Source organism: Cannabis sativa, chromosome 9, assembly GCF_029168945.1.
Source record: "Cannabis sativa cultivar Pink pepper isolate KNU-18-1 chromosome 9, ASM2916894v1, whole genome shotgun sequence".
Classification (NCBI taxonomy): Eukaryota; Viridiplantae; Streptophyta; class Magnoliopsida; order Rosales; family Cannabaceae; genus Cannabis; species Cannabis sativa.
In genome coordinates, this window is record NC_083609.1 from 32,349,559 (window position 1) to 32,361,378 (window position 11,820).

Here is an 11,820-nt window from a genome sequence, read left to right on the forward strand (position 1 = left end):
AATTCTAACCTTTTAAATGCCAAAACTAATTATTTAATAACTAAAATAGATTATTAAATAATATTGTCATTTAATTTAATTATTAATTAGACATATAAAGTCCATTAATAAATAAATAAACCTAGAAACTCTTTTCTTTTACAATTTCACCCCTGCTTAGTGAAAATTCATAAAATTAGACATAGTCTAACTTTAGAATTATAATTGATCAATCACGAATCAATTAATGAGTCTTACAAGCAGAATGTTCTCAACTAGAATGGGGACCATGGATCTATATGCTGAGCTTCCAATAAGTGAACCAAATTTACCAAGTAAATTCCTACTTATTAATTCTTCGTTGAATCCACTCTTAGAACTTAGAATTGCACTCTCAGACTTATATAGAGCATATTGTATGTTTCACGATATCAATATACTATCTCATTTAACCATTGTTATAATCTTATTGTGATTTAAAGATCCTCTATATAGATGATCTACATCGAGATGGGATTTCTTTACCGTTCTCACCCCTCAATGTATTTTGCCCCTTAAAACACTTAGCTACACGTAAATGGTGTTTAGTGATCTAATAATTAGTCAGTTAAACAAGAGCTCATCCATTTACTTCTATTTGCTAAGCTCGAAGGGAATCATCACTTGACTTCTATACACCAGTAGAAGCTATAGATTCCATATTTATGTTCAGCACTCCCACTCAATCATACTATCATGTTCCCAAAATATACGTATCACCCTGACCCAAAAGTAGGCTTAACTAATAAATCTAAGAACATGAATAGCACTCCTGAGTTGAGCCTAAGCATATCAGGATTTAGATTCTTTTAATCTTAAGATCAACTACTGATATTGACTTGGAAATATATGTATAACGGTAAGTTTGTAATATCTTAACTTAGTTGCAATATCGGTCCAGTCCAATGTATACTCCATACATTCGAAACTAGTATACTTTACTAATGTCTTGGAAAGAACATAACACTTACTCCAAGTGTAAGTACACATCATCGCTGATTATCACATTAGTGTAAATCCAATAACACTGATGAAACAGGGACCAAGTCTTTGTTGGGTTTTATGCCCTAAATAAAACTCATTTCAATATAATCAGATTTACTTATTAATATAGATCAGAATTAACATTTAATGTTGCATGGTTCACATGATTTATTTCATGATTATATGTACATAATGTATAAATTCATCTGAAACCCTTTTCACATACTTGATCCTGTTTATTGTGCCGTCAACACATTGGAAAGTAAACATGACTATGTGAATAAAGTTTCCTAGATTTATCGAGACATGGGGTTTTAACGATATGATATCTACAGAGTTTACTTGCATTTGGAGAAGTGCTATGTTCTTTCCAGAGCATTGGTTAAAGTAAAGCTCAGGTTGGATGCATGGAGTATGCATCGGAAGGGACCGATATTGAACTTTGACTTAGATTTAATTAAACTTACCGTAAAATCTATTCAAGTCAATATTGCCTAGTTGATCCTAGATCAAATGATCTTAATCCTGATATGATTTGGCTCAATCTCGAGAGGCTATTCGTGTTCTTTGATTTGTTAGTTAAGCCTACTTTTAGGTCAGGGTGATACGTACATTTTGGGAACACGGTAGTGCAATTGAGTGGGAGCGCTAGCATAAACATGGAATCTATAGCTTCTATCTGGCAAATCGTAAGCAAAGGATGATCTCCTTCGAGCTTGACCAAACGAACATAAATGGTGGAGTACTCATTTCACATAAGCTGAAATATCATTTATACGGGGTCAAGTGTTTTAAGGAATAAATACATTGTAGGGTGTAACGGTAATTTAATCCCTTTATAGTGTAGATCATTCATATAGAGGATCATTGATCACATTAGGATTATAACAATGGATAACTAATGATGTGTCTATATGGTGGAACATATAGAGCATTCTATATACTGAGAGTGCAATTCTAAGTTCTATGCGTGGATTCAACGAAGAATTAATAAGTTAGTGAATTTTAGTAATAAATTCTTGATCTACTTATTGGAAGCTCGGTTATATAGACCCATGGTCCCCCCACTAGTTGAGATAATATTGCTTGTAAGACTCATGTAATTGGTTTTGATTAATCAATTATAATTCTCAAATTAGACTATGTCTATTTGTGAAATTTTCACTAAGTAAGGGCGAAATTGTAAGGAAAGAGTTTATAGGGGCATATTTGTTAATTATGATACGTTGTATGGTTCAATTAATAAATATGATAAATGACAATATTATTTAATAATTATTTATAGTTATTAAATAGTTAGAATTGGCATTTAAATGGTTGAATTAAGAAATTGGCATTTTTGAGAAAATCAGATACAAAAGGTGTTAAAATTGCAAAATTGCAAAAAGCAAGGCCCAATCCACTAAGTGTATGGCCTGCCACTTTTGTAGGAAATTTAAACTGATATTTTCATTATTTTAATGCCAAATAATTCAAACCTAACCCTAGTGGAATGCTATAAATAGATAGTGAAGGCTTCAGGAAAATTACACACTTAAATTTTCTATTTTTCCTTCAGAGAAAAACCTGAGTCTTCTCTCTCCCTATCTTTAGCTACCACTTCTTCTTTCTTCTTCCTTTGATAATTTCGAAAATCTTAGTGTGAGAGTAGTGCCCACACACAGCAAGTGATACCTCAATCATAGTGAGGAAGATCGTGAAGAAAGACTTTCAGCAAGAAGGAGGTTTCAGCATCAAAGATTCAGAGAAAGAGATCCAGGTTCAGATATTGATAATGCTCTGCTACATAAAGGAATCAAGGGCTAGATATCTGAACGGAAGGAGTCATATTATTCCGCTGCACCCAATGTAAGGTTTCCTAAACTTTATATGTGTTTATTTCATCGTTTTAGAAAGTTCATATTTAGGGTGTTAATAAACATACTTGTGAGTAGATCTAAGATCCTGGTAAAATAATTTCCAACAACTGGCCTCAGAGCCATGGTAATTGATTTACTTGCAAGAAATTTGGACTTTAAAACGATTGTTTGTATGTTCTTTGGATGGTATCATGTTGTATTGAGTGTTATTTGATGAATGATTGATGTTTGTGAAATTTTCGTGAAAAATAATTGTGATTTCGATTCTGGAATTATTTTTATTGGATAGTATGGAAAAAATTAAGCAAGTTAGCCTTTTAAAGAACTCAATTTGGATTTTATTTGAATTAGTTATGATTTTTTGAAGATTTGACAAAATCGGCCGTGCCGATATTTTCTGCGATCGCAGAACTGTCCGTACAGTTTCGGATTTTTTCCTTTTTCTTCAATTTTTCATACCTTTTCATGGAATTAACTTCCAAATTTTTGTATGGTTTTGTATATATACTATTACTATTCCTAATTCAATTCTAATTATCATTTTGAATTAATTTAATTTTTTTTTTAAATTAATTCAAGATATTAGTGTAATTTGAATTCGAATAGAATTAGTATTTATCTTTTTGCTTAAAAATCTATCTTATTTTTAAATTTGATTATATTTTTTTTTAAATTTAAGGTCAGATTTTTTAGATATTTATAATATCTTTTAAGATATTTATAATATCTTTTAAGATATTTTAAAAATATCTTTTTAAGATATTTATAAAATCTTTTAAGATATTTTAAAATATCTTATCTTTTAAGATTTTTTTTAAATCTTTTTAGATATTTTGACCTTATTTAAATTTAAAATAAGATATTTATAATCATGTAATTTTAAATAGATATAAGATAATTGTAGGTTTAATTTTAAATTATTTTTTTTTAAATTTCGAATTTTTTAATTTTTTTTAAATTTTTCGAAATTTTTTTAATATTTTCGAAATTAAATATTTAATTTAAAATTAAATAAATCCTACATCCAACTATCCAGCTAACCTTGTTGCAGGAGTATGTGTTTTAGCTTATGTGTAAGTTTTCAAAACCTATTATTACTTGATTGCAAATAGCCATGGTTACTTTTTGCCAGATCTAATGATCTGATGGCTCCCTTGGTCAAGATAATAATTTGTAACAAGTATATTTACAATCTTCTTTCATCTGTGTATGACCTAGCAACATGATAGGACCCATCCAAAGTGTGCCTGTGTGAGCCTATGTGTTTAATTTTATTATAGATGCATATAGGTTAATGTTGCTAAAATAAATTATCATAGTTATTGATAAAATTTATTTAGGCCCATTTAGTTTTTGGGCCTATTCAATTAATAACAGTTGTTCTTATTAAGGTTAAATTCCTCTCTTTTGGGCCTTGTGTGAGAGTTGGGAGCCATAGAAGTGGGTGCGACATACTGAACCCATCACCCCCTCACACAAACCACCCCAATTGTGAAGGCCCATTTGCGTGATTTGAATGACTGTACTAGGTTAATTACACTAGTTTAACCTAATAAAATTGATTAGCAACATAATTAATTTCATTTATTTTGAAATTAATTTAAGAAAAATATAGTTTAAAGAATTTTTTTATTCTAAGCTAAACTATATGTATTTTCTTGTATTTAATTAAATATAGAATTATAACCATCTAGATTCTTTCTGGAGCTTAATTTAAATTTTTCATTAAATATTCCTATTTAAGTTGATATTTAGTTATCTACAACTAACCAACTTAAATCTGAATATCTTTTGAATTTCAAATTTCAAAATTAAGTTGAGGAATTTTAGGCATTGGTTATTAAGATTCTTTAGATATTTTTTAAGTTAATATCTTTTCAAATATTAACTTAAAATGGAATATTTTTGAATTAAGTGGTTACAACTTAATTTTTGATATTTAATTAAATTTAAATTTGAAAATATTTAATTCTAGATTTTTTTTTCTAGTACAACTTAAATTAGATATTTTTTCAAATTTTGTGGAAAAGATACTTAGTCAAATAAGATATTTTCTAGATAGTTATTCCTAGACTACTTATTATTTCTAATATTAAATAGGAAAACATTATACATTGTGAAATTAATTATTTAAATAATTAATTTTGGTACAATTTATTTTTCCTAGTATTAAACTAGAGATTAATAATTAAGCCTTCTCTACACTTAATTATTTATTTCTTGAATTTAATACATTTAATTAATTTGAAAAATTAAATATCTAAGTTGATTTTCATCATGATACTTAAATATTTCTTTTTCATGACATTTAATTAAATAGAAAATTATTTTTAGTTGAAATTTAATTTTTTCAACTAAATTTAAATAATTTTCAAAATATATTTTTTCTTTATTTTATTGATCAATTTTCGAAATTGCATTTCTTAAATGCTAGAATTTCGAATTTTATCTTGAAAAATAGATTAAGTTGTAAATTAATTATTTATTTAAATTAATTCTTGGATCAACTTAAATCAATGATTTTTTCATTTATTGATTAATTTAAAATAAATTGAATTAAAGTATATTATTAGAAATTGAATTAATTAGTCAAAGAAAAATCTAGATAGGTGATATTTTTGCTTGAAGTATTTTTCTAGTGTATTTAATTAAATAGAAAATTAATATTTAAGTTGATTTTCATCATCATACTTAAATATTTGAAATTTTTCTTATATATTTAATTAAATAGGAAAATTATATTTTTTGTTGTAAATTAATTTTATTAATTAATTTTGGGCCAACATTAAATTAGAATAATTTTTCCAGGATTTATTTTTTATTTTAACATGCATTTTTCGAAAATTGTATTCTTAAATACTTTAATTTTTCGAAATGCAATATATATTTATAGAAAATTAAATTTGAGTTGTAAATTAATTTAAATTAATTTTGTAACAACTTAAATATTTTTTCTAAATATTTATTGGAAATTATTACTAAGATGGAAATAATTCATGTTATTTTCATATCCATCTAAGTAAAATTTATAAATATTAAATTAAAATTTATATTTAGAATTTTTCATTCTAAATTGGAAATTTTAATTAAATAAATATATATTTAAAATAAATAGAATAAATAAAGAGAATCAAAGAAAATACAACTCACTTTAAATAATGAGCTTGATTATTATTAAGATATTCGATCTCCATTGTGGGTTTTACACCGCGTTTGTTTTAGTGAGTAATCCTCCCTAATGGAGGAACGTTCATTAGCAATTTCGCACCGTTTAACCTCGCATGATAAGTAGTTTGTAAGTGTTTTGTATGGTATGGATCACCCTAATGGTGGCGACCATACTTGACTTGCAAATTATGAAACAATGGTGGAAGCTCATAAGATAGAATTGCCTTAACTCTCGCCTAAACGGGACAACGCTGAATTCCAATCTTGATCGAATAAAAGGTTGCTAGAATGGTTATCATTTTAGATGAGCTGACAACTCTATTCAATGGATGATGCTTTGACTCTCGCCTAAACGGGACAATCGTATCGGTTGTTGAAAAACCTTGGAAATTATTTAGGATTGTATGTTTTAGTATTTTCACTAGTCATTCCTACTTGCTATATGTTTATAATTTCTGAATTGTGTATGAATTTATATTGAACCATGTTATTTTCTGTTATTAAGTTGTAGTTTAATTTCGAATCTTCATTGTTGGTCCAACATGTTTGTTTATCTAATGAGATAAATCCCTAGTGGATTTTCACCATTAGACATACATAATAGTGTTAGATCTCAAAAGATAAATATTGTATATGCGACATCTAGCTGTTCATCAATTGATGACACCTTAGACTAGTATTTTTACAATATGAAACAAGAAGATTATATAAATAAGATTACTTTGACATTCGCTAATCGAAGCATCGTTGGATTCTTATTTATAAACGAAATTATCCTAATTCCTCTTAGCTTATTCATTTCGAATTAGCTTCAAAACATATCATTGGATGAATGGTCTATAAATCATTTCATGTCATTATATTTTCTCTTAAGAAATTAAATGACGCATATGATTATAATCCCGAAATTCTATTCCCAATTGATATAAATCCTCAATCTTAGAAATCTCCTACTTGTATGGGCAAATCTGACTTAGAGTTTGTATTAGTAGTGCTGGTCCAAGATAGAATTACTCATAATATTTGGTATAAATTTAAGTCTTTGACTTTAATTTTAGATTCCAAATAGAAATTTTCTTATATTTCTAATTCCAGAATACAATACAGTTACACTTTCTCAAGTGTTTAATATCCATCTTTTATTAATGGATTCAAACTGTATGGAATATGAGTTAGGTATTCTGTGACCAGGATCCACTTGCACTATTCTAATAATTCTTTGATGTAACTAAACCTAAGTCATCAAAAGACACTACCACATTTTTTTTAATCTATGGCATTTGTATCTTGTTCATAGTGGATTTGACAAGATCAATCTCTGCAAAGAGTTAATATGCCTATTTCCACTGAAAGTAGTTCATCTCATTCGCAGATGGATGTACATTCAGGGGTGGATATGAGTTTTTCGTTGTATTCTTAAAACGATAACTCTAGATTATACCTTTTAGCAAGAAATTTGAAATGTTTAAAAATTTCATTAATTTCTAGCAATGGTTAAAACCATTAAGGTAAGTGGTTAAAGATCTTGCGAACTGATAGGGGTGGAGAAATAGTTAGAAGATATGCAGTTCAAAGATCATTAATTGATTTTTGAATTATATCCAAACTTACCTCCCCAGAAATTTCGAGTTGCATATTGATGATTAGTTACTAGTCGTTGCCTAATTCCTTCTAAGGTAATACAATTTCAGAATGATGTAATGGTTGTATACTTAATGTAAATCATTATTAGATTCATGAATGACCAAATCGAATTCTTAAGAAAAGCTAGAACTGTTAACCATGGTTTGTTAGCTATTCTAAGTGATTAGGGGTGGACCATCCCATTGTCAATAGATAAGAAAGTGTTTGTTCAAACAAATACTACTTTTCTAAGAAAATGACTAAGTCTGAAAAACAAGTAGCAAATAAAGGAGATATTTAATTCTTGATTCCAAAAGTGTTCTATCATCTTATATAACATATGATGATCCCACTGCCTCTGTTGTCTTGTCACAACCGAAGAGATCAATACCATTTAGTTTTCTTAGACATAATTCACGGTGCCTTGTCGTAGTGGGAGAGTTTCTAGGAACTCACCTTCTTATGACTTGGGAGACACTAGTGATTAAAATCCATTGTGAGTTTAAACAAGTAATGGATTGTCAAGATAAGAAACTAAGAAGAAAGCCAATAGAACTATGGTTTAATCCATTCACATGGAATAACCTAAAGTTTTCTATTACAAGGACATAAAAGGAAATTTTAGTTAATAAGTCTATTCTATGGACTTAACAAACTTCCTGTTCCTAGTATTATAGGTTTGAGTTTATCTAAACCTATGGCTTGTGGTATACCTGGTAATTACTTACTCTAATGCAAGCAACTTACTTTAGTAAGATGTTGAAGCATTTTCTTTCTAATGGCAATCTATAGAAGCTTCACAACTTCTTAGGTATAGATTTTATTTATCTAAGGAAAAGTCTTAACTATTCCAGAAAAGATAAAGCCATGAAAGAATTTCTTATATCAACAGTGAGAGGTCTTAGATATGCTTTTGTATGCCTTAGACCAGACACCTGCTGTTGAGTGGGAGTAATGAGTAGGTATCAGATTAATCCAGGAGAAGAACATTGGAAGACAATCAAATAAATCCTAAGATTAAGAAGAGGAACTATATGTTAGTCTATAAGAGTGTGTTTAAAACTATTAGACTACACCACATCAGATTTCGAAATTTGCCTATGTGCTAGTAAATATTTCTGATAAGATGGTGGTTACTCTGGGGGTGGAATAGTGATTTTGGAGAAGTGTAAAAACCTATCTGAAGTCTCTAGGTCTACCAGAGAGGGACTGAATGTTAAGGTTGCAGGAAAGGTACTTATTCAGTCTAAGGAAAGTTCTATACATCTTTGGCACCATTCCAAATTTCCTTAAACTACTAGTGTTAATTTCCTGATTAACCAAAAGTAGTTGCCAAAGGTATAGAATCCAGTATCCCAAGAGAGTAAGACATATAGAGAGGAATTTCACATTATCAATGATTTTGTGATTAAGGAAGAGTAATGGTGGAGAAAAGGTTGTGGTTAATTCAACCTTTCAGATCCTATTACGAGGAGTTTACTACTACTACACTTGATTTGTATATCAAGGTGTTGAGATTATTTGAAACGCACTTTTTGTTTTATATTAGTGCAAGTGGGAGTTTGTTTGGTTTTATGCCCTAAATAAAACTCATTTCAATATAATCAGATTTACTTATTAATATAGATCAGAATTAACATTTAATGTTGCATGGTTCACATGATTTATTTCATGATTATATGTACATAATGTATAAATTCATCTGAAACCCTTTTCACATACTTGATCCTGTTTATTGTGCCGTCAACACATTGGAAAGTAAACATGACTATGTGAATAAAGTTTCCTAGATTTATCAGACATAGGGTTTTACTGATATGATAATCTACAACAGAGTTTACTTGCATTTGGAGAAGTGCTATGTTCTTTCCAGAGCATTGGTTAAAGTAAAGCTCAGGTTGGATGCATGGAGTATGCATCGGAAGGGACCGATATTGAACTTTGACTTAGATTTAATTAAACTTACCGTAAAATCTATTCAAGTCAATATCGCCTTGTTGATCCTAGATCAAATGATCTTAATCCTGATATGATTAGGCTCAATCTCGAGAGGCTATTCGTGTTCTTTGATTTGTTAGTTAAGCCTACTTTTAGGTCACGGTGATACGTACATTTTGGGAACACGGTAGTGCAATTGAGTGGGAGCGCTAGCATAAACATGGAATCTATAGCTTCTATCTGGCAAATAGTAAGCAAAGGATGATCTCCTTCGAGCTTGACCAAACGAACATAAATGGTGGAGTACTCATTTCACATAAGCTGAAATATCATTTATACGGGGTCAAGTGTTTTAAGGAATAAATACATTGTAGGTGTGTAACGGTAATTTAATCCCTTTACAGTGTAGATCATTCATATAGAGGATCATTGATCACATTAGGATTATAACAATGGATAACTAATGATGTGTCTATATGGTGGAACATATAGAGCATTCTATATACTGAGAGTGCAATTCTAAGTTCTATGCGTGGATTCAACGAAGAATTAATAAGTTAGTGAATTTTAGTAATAAATTCTTGATCTACTTATTGGAAGCTCGGTTATATAGACCCATGGTCCCCCCACTAGTTGAGATAATATTGCTTGTAAGACTCATGTAATTGGTTTTGATTAATCAATTATAATTCTCAAATTAGACTATGTCTATTTGTGAAATTTTCACTAAGTAAGGGCGAAATTGTAAGGAAAGAGTTTATAGGGGCATATTTGTTAATTATGATACGTTGTATGGTTCAATTAATAAATATGATAAATGACAATATTATTTAATAATTATTTATAGTTATTAAATAGTTAGAATTGGCATTTAAATGGTTGAATTAAGAAATTGGCATTTTTGAGAAAATCAGATACAAAAGGTGTTAAAATTGCAAAATTGCAAAAAGCAAGGCCCAATCCACTAAGTGTATGGCCTGCCACTTTTGTAGGAAATTTAAACTGATATTTTCATTATTTTAATGCCAAATAATTCAAACCTAACCCTAGTGGAATGCTATAAATAGATAGTGAAGGCTTCAGGAAAATTACACACTTAAATTTTCTATTTTTCCTTCAGAGAAAAACCTGAGTCTTCTCTCTCCCTATCTTTAGCTACCACTTCTTCTTTCTTCTTCCTTTGATAATTTCGAAAATCTTAGTGTGAGAGTAGTGCCCACACACAGCAAGTGATACCTCAATCATAGTGAGGAAGATCGTGAAGAAAGACTTTCAGCAAGAAGGAGGTTTCAGCATCAAAGATTCAGAGAAAGAGATCCAGGTTCAGATATTGATAATGCTCGCTACGTAAAAGGAATCAAGGGCTAGATATCTGAACGGAAGGAGTCATATTATTCCGCTGCACCCAATGTAAGGTTTCCTAAACTTTATATGTGTTTATTTCATCGTTTTAGAAAGTTCATATTTAGGGTGTTAATAAACATACTTGTGAGTAGATCTAAGATCCTGGTAAAATAATTTCCAACAGTCTTTTGATACATGTGATCGCAATCACATTCCACTGTGTTGACGATACTGTAATTGTGAATAAACATATGATCTGGATTTAACTGATTTTGTGTGTATGAATGTAATAAACATATTAAAGATATTAAACCATTAGCATGTAGAATTCATGCAAACATCAATCACTTCAAATTTCTTATATTGATAACTAATCAGATTGTAAAGAGTTTTATTTAGGGCATAAAACCCAACAATTTGTATATATAATTTTTTAATTTTGTTATTAATATGTGTGGATTGGATTGGATCGGTTACTTTTACATGTCAATGAACATCCAATCCGCACAAGTGCGGATTTTGAATTTTCCAATCCGCACAAGTGTGGATATCCGCACTTTGCGGATTTGATTGGATTGGATCATGCAGATTGGATTGGATCGGCTATTTTATGAACACCCCTAGTTGATGCCTCACTTTGTACCACAGATATCATCCTTATAATTGTTTCTTCTGACGCGAAATGGTTTCTCGTCAACGCATGAGATAATAGTTTATATATATCCTTATCTCGCTTAAGACTTTACACTCAGTGAGTTATAGATATGCTTTATCAATCTCTTCATTTAATGAGTTATTCCATTTTAATATCTTTTAATATAATTGCCATTATATTCGTTGATTCGTATTCTCCTAGGTTGACACGTGTCCTCTTCTGAAGTACCAG